The following is a 13,491-nucleotide window of genomic DNA, read 5'->3' as shown; positions in this document are numbered from 1 at the left end:
TGGAAAAGATGTATTTTCTCTATTTTTTTAATCAATTCTTACCCCTAGAAACGATTAAAAATATGTGAGAAAAGTTTAATCTGAGTCATATGCTAAAATCCTAAACTGACACTTATTTCATACCAGGAGCGCAATCCATCTCTTGGGCTTCTAACTAAGGAAGACCGTTTAATCATTAAGATTCCTTTTTCAATAGAATCTTTCATATTCACAAGCTTCGTCATTTCCATCACTTTTTACTTAGTGGTACTACAATGGAGATAAATACCATCTGTTTTTATTTTGTTTTTCCATCCATGAAGGTCATGAAGATGTCAAGTGTATCTACAAAAAATATTAGGTATATAATTTTCTAAAAAATTGATAAATAAATAAATAAAAGTAGAATATCACCAAAATCATATCCTCATCACATATTGAGATAAATCGGCAAAATTTATTTGTTTTCGTCCTCTTCAAATTTTCATCTTCACAACCTCATTCATCTTTATCCTAATTTGTTGCCTTCCACTTCAACATCCTTGACACACCATATTCTCTGATAATAATAATAAAAATAAGTAAATAAATAATTTTAAAAGACACTATGTCATCAACTTCAAACAATAATTAAAATATATCTAAATAAATTCATAGATTTCACAAACAATTTGACAAACCTAGGCCAGCAAAGGGAGGTTGATGAAGAACGATACTTTTTCTATTGTTAACAAATTAATCGACTATTAAAGAAAGGAAAAATTACAAAAACTAGCATCCTTAAGATTATAATTACAATAAATAACAACACTTCTTCAAAATTGCAACTTATAGCAAAAGTAACAATATTTTACCCACTTCATAGTAATAGAAGAATATGTATTTTTCAGTTATATATGTGTATTTATGAGTAATACATATATATATTTGTATATGTATTTATATAGCAACATTTTACTTAAATACAAAATACAATTTGTTATTTTTTGTAATTATAAAATTGTTGCTATAAAAGTTATAATTAAGACTACAGAGTTGCTATTTCTGAAATTTTCCCAAGAAAGAAATGGAGGGGGGTTGTAAAACCTAATGAATAATACACTTAAAAGGAACAATTTCAAAGTTGATAGTGATTTCATAATAGGTTTCATAGTCTTTTTTATTAACACGGTAGTTATGTAGTACATAAGATTTTAATTAAAAATTATCGCATCAAAAGTTTAAGATTTTGTATTTAAAACTATTTTTTTACATAGAATGTATAAAAATAGGATATAGACTCGTAAGAATAAAAAAATACTCCTAATTTAATTGGTAACAATATGGTGAAAGCTAAACCTACCTAAATTATAAACAAAAGTTACTTCTACCATATATACTTTGGACTCCTGATTTAAGAGAAAAAACCTTATTTTATATTTTAAAGTTTTGATCTCATATGATTAGGATTCAATGTTATAAACATAATTAATAATAATTAGAGGGTAAAAAAAAGGGAAAAGACGTTTTTGTCTAAAGCGGGATCTTTTAATCAAGGGCAAAAGGTTCAATTCACTTTTCTAAGGATCTTCACACTTTTAATAGATACTAGTTTAGGTGTACGCATCTCGCGCATGTATATCACTTTAATGAGTTCAAACATTGCACTAAATAAGATATTTGTTTAAATAATAAATATGAATACAATAATTAAATTCAACATCTTCTGAGTATGTAAAGATGGAGAATTTATTTATTAAACCTAACCTTTACACAAGAAATTCTTCAAAGCCAACCGGCATTCATCTACGGCATGTAAACTAAATCAAAATAATACAGTAGTGATCACAGAGTTTCAATTTTGATGAAAATAATTCTCGTCTGAGAGAAAACTTTGACCCTAAAGATCTTAAATGAAAACAAAGAAGATACATATATACACACATTGAATTCTATTATGTTGATAAGAACAGTGAAGATACTCGAGAGAGCATCAAATTGACAAAATACTCCATAACATACATAATTCAATGAATATAAATATTAACATGACATACTTACAACAACGTCAAGATGCATATAAGAAAGCATCAACCTCAACTTCCGTGACAAAGCAAAAACAAATGAATGTACATAAATGTGATATAGACCATACAAATATTGAGAATTATATTAATTAACTTGAAAAAAAAATTAATAAAGATGCAAATTGAACCCAAATCACATTTGTCCATGGACGAATTTATCTTTACCATATGTAACAATTCATAGAATAATTTCATAAGGAAAAAAATAAAGAAGACCGATTTACAAATTCAAGAGGTATATATCTTATTACATATATTTATAGAAGTATTTTTTTTAATAGAGTCCTATTTTAGGAGTATTTTTCTAGTTGCACAATAGAAAGAAAAATATTAATTAATGTTTAGAAGTCCCATATATTTTAGGAGGTTTAGTTAATATAATAAAAATAATTAAATAATATATAAATATGGTAAACTTCTAATTGATTTATAAGAGTAAATATTATTGCCCTAACCGTTTGTAGTACTTTTCCTGTTTTGTATTTACTAATTTTGGTTATTAAATATGAAGGAAACAAAAATATATTTAAAAGGTATAATATGGTAAACTTCTAATTAATTTATAAGCGTAGATATTAATACCCTAAACGTAAAAGGATGGGGATTTGTTTGTAGTACTTTTCCTATTTCATATTTGCTAATTTTTAATTACTAGATATAGAGAAAATACATCACAGTTGTAACATGTTATAACCAATATTTATAGAAGTATTTTTTTTTTCAATAGAATTATATTTTAGAAGTATTTTTCTAGTTGAACGGTAGAAAGGAAATATTAATTAATATTTAGGAGTCCCATATAATTTAGGAGGTTTAGTTAATATAATAAAAATAATTAAATAATAAATTGAATAAAATAGCGAAAAAACAATTTTATCTAAAGAAAGTCTTTTAATGAAGGGCAAAAAGTTCAAATCACCTTTTTAATGGTCTTCACACTTTTAATATATTATAGATATATATTATTGATATAGATAAAGTAAACATGACATATATTTTATTTTACCACCAGAAGTTTCACATGGTTAACGGATTATCACTTTTGCGTTTGCGTTTGTCATGTAGTACCTACCTCTTTTTGTTGTTGCTAAAGGCTAAGACACACACATCGATTTGAACCATATTTGTTTCTTTCTTATTTATTCCTAAATTTTCTAAATCTGTTTAAAATCAACTTTAGTTGTTTTAGAATTCTTAAAATAATGAAAAAGTATTAGTTGTTATTAATTCTGATCACTTCAAATAAGATTTTTTTATTATAAATATTTAATTAAATTTTTACTCTTAAATATAGGAATGATTGTGAAAAAATAATTTTATCTAAATCGGAGACTTTTAATCAAGAGCAAAAAGTCCAAACAATATTTCTTAGACCCTTTACACTTTTATTATTACTATTATTACTACGTGTTTTGCACGTGTGCTTCATGTCAAGCCATATGCGAAGTATTAATATCTTGATCGGCTCCTATGATGTGAAACATCACATCACGGATAATAACAAAAACAACAAATAGTAATAGATCAGAAACTACAACAAAATAAATTGATTAAATCTAATCTTTATACAAAAAATCCTCAAAGACTGACTGAACATTCATCTACCACTGTAAACTCAACAAAACAATACAATAATTGAGATATCATAACAATGCGATTAAATCCTTACCTTAACGAAAATCCTCAAAGTCCGATCACACATTAATCTATCACTTGAAAAAACAACAAATAATAGCATAACGGAAACTACTGTATTCTAGAATATTACAACAATATCATCAAACCTAACCTTAACGCAAAATTTTCAAAGTTCGACCAAACAGTCATTTACAACATAGACTTGAACATAACAAAAACTACAACAAAATAATACGATAATTGAATTATTAGAATGATACAACAAAACCTAACCTTTTGTGATTGACGATGGCGCCTTTAAATCTCATAAAAAAATAGTTATTAGAATATCTCCGCCAACAAATTTTACGTTGTGAATGTTATTATATTATTGTAGGAAAAAATTCTCCAATACCTTTTCCTACAAAAAATAATCATCTAAGTATGAAAGATTTTTATGTTGCGAAAAGGATAAATTAATTATGGTATCAAATTAAAATATGGAAGATTTTTATTTTTATGTTGCGAAATGGAAAAAATTAATTATGGTATAAAAAAAAATTCTAACACCTTTTCCTACAAAGAAGAATTATCTAAATATGAAAGATTTTTATTTTTATGTTGTGAAAAGGAAAAAAAAAATATGGTATCAAATTAATACTATAAAACAACTTTATTAAATTGAATTTTTTTCCTCAAAAATACTAACGTGTTTTTATTTTTTTCCTTAAAAAAAATTAAATAATTTTTTTTTTTTTTAACTTTAACATTTTTTTAATTTTTTTTTCCTTGAAAAAATTAAATAACTTGTTTTCTATTTTTTTTGTTCTTTTTTGGAACTTTATGGTATTTTATTTGTTTTTGTGTTTTTAGATTTTTATTTTTATGTTGTGAAAAGGAAAAAAAATAATTATGGTATCAAATTAACAATATAAAACAACTTTATTAAATTGAATTTTTTTCCTCAAAAATTTACTAACGGTTTTTTTTTTGTTTTTCTTAAAAAATTGAATAACTTGTTTTCTTTCTTTTTTTTTGTTTTTTCTTGGAACTTTATGGTATTTTTTGGTTTTTGTGTGTTTTTAAGGAAAAATTTTCAAAGGATATTTTTCTTTTACCATATGTTATAGAAATTCTTAATTTAAATATTATAATATAATGATACAATAAATGAATAAAAATAGTAAAAAAATATTTTGTCAAAAGCACAGACTTTAATGAAGGGTAAAAAGTTCAAATCACTTTTCTAAGGGTTTTCACACTTTTAATATATTATAGATATAGATATAGATATAGATTATAGATATAGATATATTTTGTACTTCATATTTTCAACTTGATTTAAAGAGTTACAGTTTCAATCGGAATAGGAGCATTATAAATCTGACTTAATTTGTATAAAATATTCTTTTGCTTTTTTTTTTCTTTTTCTTTTTTTTTCCTTTTTTACTCATTTTTTAAATCCTTGAAAGTCAACATTTTAAAGCTTTCTTCAAATACTGTGAGTAAATTTTTATAATTCATTATTGATTGATTCTCCAATATTTTTATACGCGTCTTGCACGTGTACCTTACTTTAATGAGTTCAAACATTACACTAAATAAGATATTTGTTTAAATAATAAAGATGAATATAATAATTAAATTTAATATCTTTTGATTATGTAAAGATGGAGAATTTATTTATTAAATCTAATTTTTACCAAAAATATTTTTAAAAGTCGATCGATATTCATCTACCATCTATAAATTGTAACAAAACAATACAATGATAGAGACATCAAAATAATACAAGTAAATCTAATCTTTACACACAAGAAAAATCTCAAAGTCGTCTGACACTAATCTACCACCTGTAAACAATAACAAAATAATACGATAATAGAGATATCAAAACAATACAACTAAACCTAACCTTTACATAAAAAAAATTCTCAAAGCCGGCCAATATTTATCTATCACCTGTAAACTACAACAAAATAATATGATAAAAGTGATATCAAAACAACACAATTAAACTTAAATTTTACACACAAAATTTTTCAAAGCCGATCGAGATTCATCTACGAACAGTAAACTACCACAAAATAATAAACTAATAGAGATATTACGATAATATAATTAAACCTAACCTTTACCTAAAAAAAAAAAATTCAAAGCCGACCCACATTCATCTACCATCTGTAAATTAAAATAAAACAATAAGATAATAAAGATATCAAAACAATACAATTAAACCTGACTTTTATACAAGAAAATCTTCAAAGTCAACCGACATTCATCTACGACCTGTAAACTATAAAAAAATATATATAATAGTGATCACAAAGCTTCGATTTTGATCCAACTAATTCTCGTCTGAGCGAAAATTTTGACCATAAAGAATGATTTTAAATAAAAACAAAGAATATATATATATATACACACACACATGTTGAATTCTATTATGCTGACAAATACAATGAAGAAGAGGGTTAGAAAATCAAACATCCACCAATTTAGACATACAATCGAATCAAGTTAGATGAGTATCCATCATATTCTCGCAATAGGCAAACCGATTTGTTGTCTGGTTTAACGTACATCTCAATATCTATAGAAGTATTTCCTTAATAGAGTCCTATTTTAGGAGTATTTTTCTAATTGAACAGTAGAAAGAAAAATATTAATTAATTCTCCTACCATATATTTTAGGAGTCCCATATATTTTAGAAAGTCTAGTAGAAAGAAAAATATTAATTAGTTCTCCTACCATATATTTTAGGAAGTCTAGTTAATATAATAAAAAATAATTAAATAATAAATTAAAAAATAGTGAAAAGACAGTTTTGTCTAAAGAAAAGTCTTTTGACGAAGGACAAAAAGTATAAATCACTATTCTAAGAGTCTTCACATCACTTGTCTAAGGATCTTCACACTTTTAATATATATATATATATATATATATATATATATATATATATATATATATTATTTTATTTTATTATATTATATAGAAAGGAGAGTTAGAGGACAATCAAGGGCAATATAGTCATTTCATAGTAATACTCAACACAATTCTAGAAGCCTCATCTTTTTGTAAGATTTAAAATTTGTACATAAATTTTTAATGACCAAAAACAATCTCCTTTAGTAAATGTCCATCATATTCCAAAATTGTATAATGTCTCAAGTGGATCTCATAATTTTCTTCACAACTTTCTATAAATATTTTTTGTAATTTATAATACACAATACTCATTTCTATTTTTTTTAATAAGTGATAAATTTTCAATTTCATTTTATTCAAATGAAATGAAAGATCCACAGACAAGTATGAGTTAGATTTTTTCTTTGCACATTTGGTTATAGTAATTATTTAATAGAGTAATAAAGAAATAAAATTATAATATATTTTTATTCAAATTTGAAAAAAATAAAATGTATGTATTCATAAACATTTATTAGGTAGTTAAGTTAGCCAAATAAAACATGTCAAATTTTTCAATTGAACATATCCATCTCAACTAAAACATGCTTGAGGTTAACTACTTTTTAAGGCTAATTCATAAATTAAAGGATATCTTCTTCTTTCGCTCCTCGCTTTGGTTGGCGGTTGCAGCAGCTTGCACATGGATGATAATTCCGTTGGAGGAAGGGGCTTCAGTTTGACTAACATTTTGTATATTCAATATAAAAAATTTGCACTTAAAGTTTGTTATTTGATTCAACGTTTGTGTCTGAAATTATATTATGTAATCATTTAATGTATAAGTTGTGGCAACTTAACTAAGTTATAAATTATTATTTAATTTTATATAAAAACAAAAAAAATAATCTACTGCAAAATGTAATGTTCAATATCATTGTCTGTCATGTTTACCTAAAAATATTGATAATTTTTTTATTTTAAGAACATGATTGAATATCTATGTTGTAATAGTGGACCCGTTCACGAGCAAATTTAAGATTAATACTATTCTTTTGTCTCAAATAAGAAAGTGGGAATAATTTCTTTTTGTACAAATTATCTTCTTCTTTTTTAAAAAAACATATTAATAAATTTCAAGAACATACTTGACAAATTTGATTTTCTTAAATTTTTATGTTCATAGACAAATACAACAATATTATTTTTTGCTATTTGAGCAACAAAAAATCTTTAAAGCTTATTTTATATGTAATATAAATCATAAAAAAGGGCAGTCCGGTGCACTAAAGCTACCGCTATGTGCGGTGTTCGAGGAAGGGCCCCACCACAAGAGTGTATCGTACGTAGCCTTACCTTGCATTTCTGCTAGAGACTGTTTCATACACTAAAGAAATTTTATTAAAGTTTTTATCAACTAAATCTAGACAAATAAGATATAAAAAACTAAAAATTATAACATATTTTATTAAAATTTATCAAAAATAAAATGTGTGTATTCATAAATATTTATTAGGTAGTTAAGTTAACCAAATAAAATATGTCATATTTTTTAATTGAACACATCCATCTCAATTGAAACATGCTTAAGGTTTACTATTTTTTTTTTTAGGTCAATTATTCAATCAAAAAGATTATAAATTTTGTTTCAAGCTATTTTTTTGTAATAAAATGTTAAAATACTCTCAAATTGTGTATGAAAAGACCTGCCTCTTTAATACACCACTTGAAAATAATTTGGAAGAAATTTTTGAAAAACATAGTCATTTTGTATATGTAGGAATATACTTCTTTCATTATATAGGAGTATACTTCTTCTTCGTGTATGATCAAACTTAGTTTGATACTTTTTCTTCTTCACTACAAAATTTAATGTTACATAAATTCAAAATACATGGGCAAACTTATAATTATACTCATTATCAAGCGCAAAAGGTCTTTAGCTTGAAAATATTTCTTTCTTCACTCCCCTTTTCAAGCTCATTGGTATAAAAAAAATATCTTACAAAAATACTATTTGTATAACATTATGCATCTTAATGCTTACATTATAACACATTATATTTTTACCTGGATTATTATTTTATGTGATCTCCTCTATTAGTTAACTTTCTTATCAAGACTTTAGTTTTTTTCATATTGATTCTTGCTATTCCAAGAATGTAAATATTCTTAAATTTTCATTTGAACAATTTTCTACTTTGGACATAGATATTATTCCTCTTTATTTTATGCAATGTCGATTTTACCTTTGATATTTTCAAGCCTCCATCTTTGTATTGTCTTTTTATATTATATGTAACATTTTTTTATTTTTTATTCTAGATATTTATAGATTGTTTAAGTTTATTAACATTATAAGTAGAATAATTTAAGGAACTTATTACAAAATATAATGCTATCTTTTATTCTTAATTGTGTATATAGATGAAAGAGTTTGGTCATTAATTGTTATTTCTAAATTATAATTTAATGACATATAAATGGATGTTCTTTTAGAAATTTATTATAAAATATTTCTCTATTTTTTATTAATTATTTTTATTACTTATATTAAAATATATCTATAAAACTATCACTCTCTATTATTTTTATTTGTATAAATAGATATTAAATTTTTATTATTAATAATAATTTTTTTTTATTTTGTTCACTCATTTCACTATTACGTTAATAATGTATGCACTTAAGTTACTATTTCTCACTTTTTTTGTGTGTGTAACCAATAATTCTTATTTTTTTGGTAGATATTTCTTATATAATTTTTTATAAAAAATCATGAGTTGAATGACGACCAAGGATAAAAATGTCATTTCAGCAAATTATATAACATAATCCAGCTTCAAATAGTTGTACAACAAGCAAAGATTATATTAAATTTCTGAAAAGTCATTCAAGTTGTACTAAATTGTAATGGACACGAGAAAACAACATAATAGAACAACAAAAATATTTTGTGCACATATAAAAATATAAACTCAATTTGTGTCTTTAACTGTTATCAATTATCACCCTTATTAGAGAAGTGTTTTTTCAAAAGGTAATATTCAATACCATACACTTTTTTCTCTTCTTTTAAATTAATCTAATATTTAATCTAAGTACTTTTAGTAGTTGCTTCACTTTAACTCATAACATAACTAGTGTGGGTATAAACTATCTATTATTTTAGAAATTAAATAAATAAATTATTTTCAATTTTATTTCTTTAATATAATAAAAAATTGAATGAAATTAGTGTGATAAAAATAAATAATATATGGTAAATTGAAATAAAAATAATAATAAAAAAATTATTTATTGAATTATTAATTTTTATATTTAATAGAGCATAAAAATATCAAGACAAATAAATGAATCAGATCGAATGCTTGAAATTTAAAGTAAATTAAGTAGGCGTTTGACCATAAATATTATTCACAATATTTCGGAATACTCATTTACTTTATTCGGAATATTTGTTTGGCCATAAATATTTCAAAATACTTTTTCACTATTTTGAATTTTTGAAAAACACCTCAAGAGGTGTTCCACTGTTTTTGAATTCACTTTTTGCACTTTTTAATTTACTTTCTTATTTTTAAATTTTCATAAACTTTTAAAAAATTTCAAAGTTATTTTCAATTTTTATATTTTTTTACTTCAAAACTCATTTTCAAAATACTATGATCAAACGAATTCTAAGAGTATTCCCTAAATTTAAAAATCGTAGATCTTCATCTAAATAAAAAATAAAGTCTATATTTTATTTCATTTTAAACATTAATTTTTTTAAAAAAAGTTTAATTAATGTAAGTTTGATTTAATTTTTAGTTGCTGGATCAAATTTGATAAAAAGAATAAATTATTCTTGAGTTCAGTTAATGTATATTGATAATAGAATATATTTAGATTATTAACGTGGATAGTGGTGCAGTGTTGAGATTGCTCCATCCTTAGTCAAAGATCACAGATTTGAGCCTTGTGAATGAATTTTTTTGGTTGGGAGCGCCACCTCCCACAGTGCGCTATTCTAATTAGTCAGAGTTTCAATGCGAGTATCAGACATTGAGTGAAATAACAAGAAAAAATATTTATATTTTAAAATTGACCAAATCAAAATTTAATTAACCATAGTAAATTATTTTCCTTATTTTCTTTATTTTTTTATTTTGAGATATCAATTAATACTTAAAATTCTGTCAAAAATAGTCTTTCTATCTCCAAGAGTGGAGGTAAGATTTTTGTACATTCTACCATTCTCAAACCTATTTTGTGAAACGTTGTTAGATCAATTCAAACTTAACATTATTTTAATAATTAATAATATTGTACAAGTAACAATTTATGTGCAGAGAATAATAAAGAAAAAGATACAAAAACCATGTTCTTAATAGATCTTCCAAAAAAAATAAAGGAGTTAGGAACACTGTAGAAAATCTATTAAATGTACGATATGATTTTTAACTTTTTTGAATATAGTATATTTCACGTATAATTCAATTAAATCTAACAAATAAAAATATATTTTAAATCGCAAAAAATTTATGTCAATATGCGATATTGAAAAGACCATTAAATTTTAGCCTTAGTGCTTTAGATCAGTAAGAAATAAATATTTTCATAATAGATACCAATAATGCTTAAATATATTGTGAGTTAGATAACTTTACATACAATATTTTATTTATGCTAAAATTTATGTTGGTTTCAATAGCATATATTGGTCAATATTTTTGTAATTAAACTTTTTTGTATATACAAAATAATGCTAAATTTGTCCTCATATATTATTTTAATAATATTTTTATTTAGATTTTCTTGTTCCTTATTAAATGACTACCAAGTGTATTTCAATAATTTTATGATGCAATAAAATGATTACACACACATATTATTTTTTCTTTATATTTATTAGTTTTGTCCTCATTTTAATGGTGCAATAAAATGGTTACACATGCATATTGCTTTTCTATTATATAGAAGAGGTGGTTTCGACCACCTCTCATACAATTACCAAAAAACCCCTCCACTTCCACTTAATTACATATCATGCCCCAATATATAATAATTTCATTGTTTCATCATAATAATTTACATATTTAATATATTCTACTAATTTATACTAATTAACTATAATTACATATTGAAAGTAATTTTTTTATTTATTTAATTGGCTATCATGTTTCTGCAAATCATAATAATTAACAACTTAAAATATTTAAAAGATATCTAAAAATTTTAGTTGATTCTCAAAATTGTATCGAAGCCACATAAATTGGGACACAAGGAGTAAATATATTATTTGATAATTACGTAAAAAATATTATAAATCACAATAATTAACAAGTTAAAATACTTTTTTAAAAATAGATAAAAGTTCAATTCAACTCTCAAAATTTTATCGGTGCACCATAAATCATGGCAAAATAAAAAATTATCTTAATTAATTGCAACTAAATATTTAAAGTAAATCAATTTTATTATTTTAATTGAAATTTATATATAAAATTAATATTTTTATTTATTTATTTATTTTAGTAAAATTAAATTTTGAAATTATTTTTTTCTTATATAGAAATACTAATATTTAAACTTAACTTTAAATTTTTAAAGTACAAAATTAATAGATTTAATTTAATAAAATAAATTTCTAATGAATATTTTCTTAGAATTTGTGTTGGGTCAATATGTATCAAGTTAAAAAGAAATAAAGAAAAATATATAGTAAAATTTTATTATTGTGAAAGATAAATAAAATGCACTACCCAATAATATTTAATAATATCATATTTTGCATATGCAAATATAGCATCCTGTAATTAATTAAATTACTATTTCGGTGAATTATCGATAATTACTATTGGATATGATAAAATTATATTAAATTTTATAGTAATAACACAATCAATCACTCTTAATTAATTATTATGAGTCATCTAGATCTTTAAAAAATAAATAATATTTAATGAAAAATAAAATAGACATAAAATGCGAAATTAACTCTTAATTTTAAATTAAATTTTTGTCTTTTGAATGATGATTTTACTATATCACTCCTTATTATAAGTCACTTATGTATTAGAAAAATAATAATAACAAAATGATATGTCAACATAAAATATTTGATTGACTATCAAAATTATATTAGTGCCATATAAATTAGGACGGGACAAAAGAAGATATAAAACAATATATATTATTTGAAAATGAAATAAAAAGTACTGTAAATAACAATAATTAGCAAAACAAAAAAATTGACTGATTTCTGCTGCTTCAATCGTGATTTTAATGTATCACCCGCAATTAATTATTATAACTAACCTATGTATTGAAAAATTAACAATATTGAATCCATGATTTCACTATATATATATATATATATATATATATATAGGGCAAAAGGGTAAAACACACAAGAGATAAATGTAGAGAAATCAAGAAGCACCAAATAGATTATTAACATTTGTAACATTCAACACATTTCTAAATGTTTCCAAATTCTTCTTGAATCAACACATAATAAAAATAATAAATAATAATAATTACATTTTACTATATCACCTCTAATTAATTATTATGGTCATTTAAGTATTGTGCCACATAAGTTGAAATAGAAAAAATATTATAAATCACAATGATAAAAAATTTAAATTATTTAAAAAATATAATTGGCTATCGCCGATACAAAACTCTAGACAAGGAGAGTAGCATATATTATTCAAAAACTACATAAAAAGTATTCTAAATTACAATAGTTAACAACTTAAAATATCTAAAAATAATTTAATAAGTTATATATTTCAAAAATAATTACATGAAAAATACTAGAAATCACAATAATTAACTACTTAAAAAATTTAAAAGATATAAAATATTTGGTCGACAATTATATTAGTGTCACTGAAATTGGAATAGAAGAAAAATATTATAAATCACAAT

This window comes from Capsicum annuum, chromosome 2 (genome assembly GCF_002878395.1).
Source record: "Capsicum annuum cultivar UCD-10X-F1 chromosome 2, UCD10Xv1.1, whole genome shotgun sequence".
NCBI lineage: Eukaryota > Viridiplantae > Streptophyta > Magnoliopsida > Solanales > Solanaceae > Capsicum > Capsicum annuum.
The sequence above is the reverse complement of the archived record's forward strand: the minus strand, read 5'-3'. Positions refer to the sequence as shown.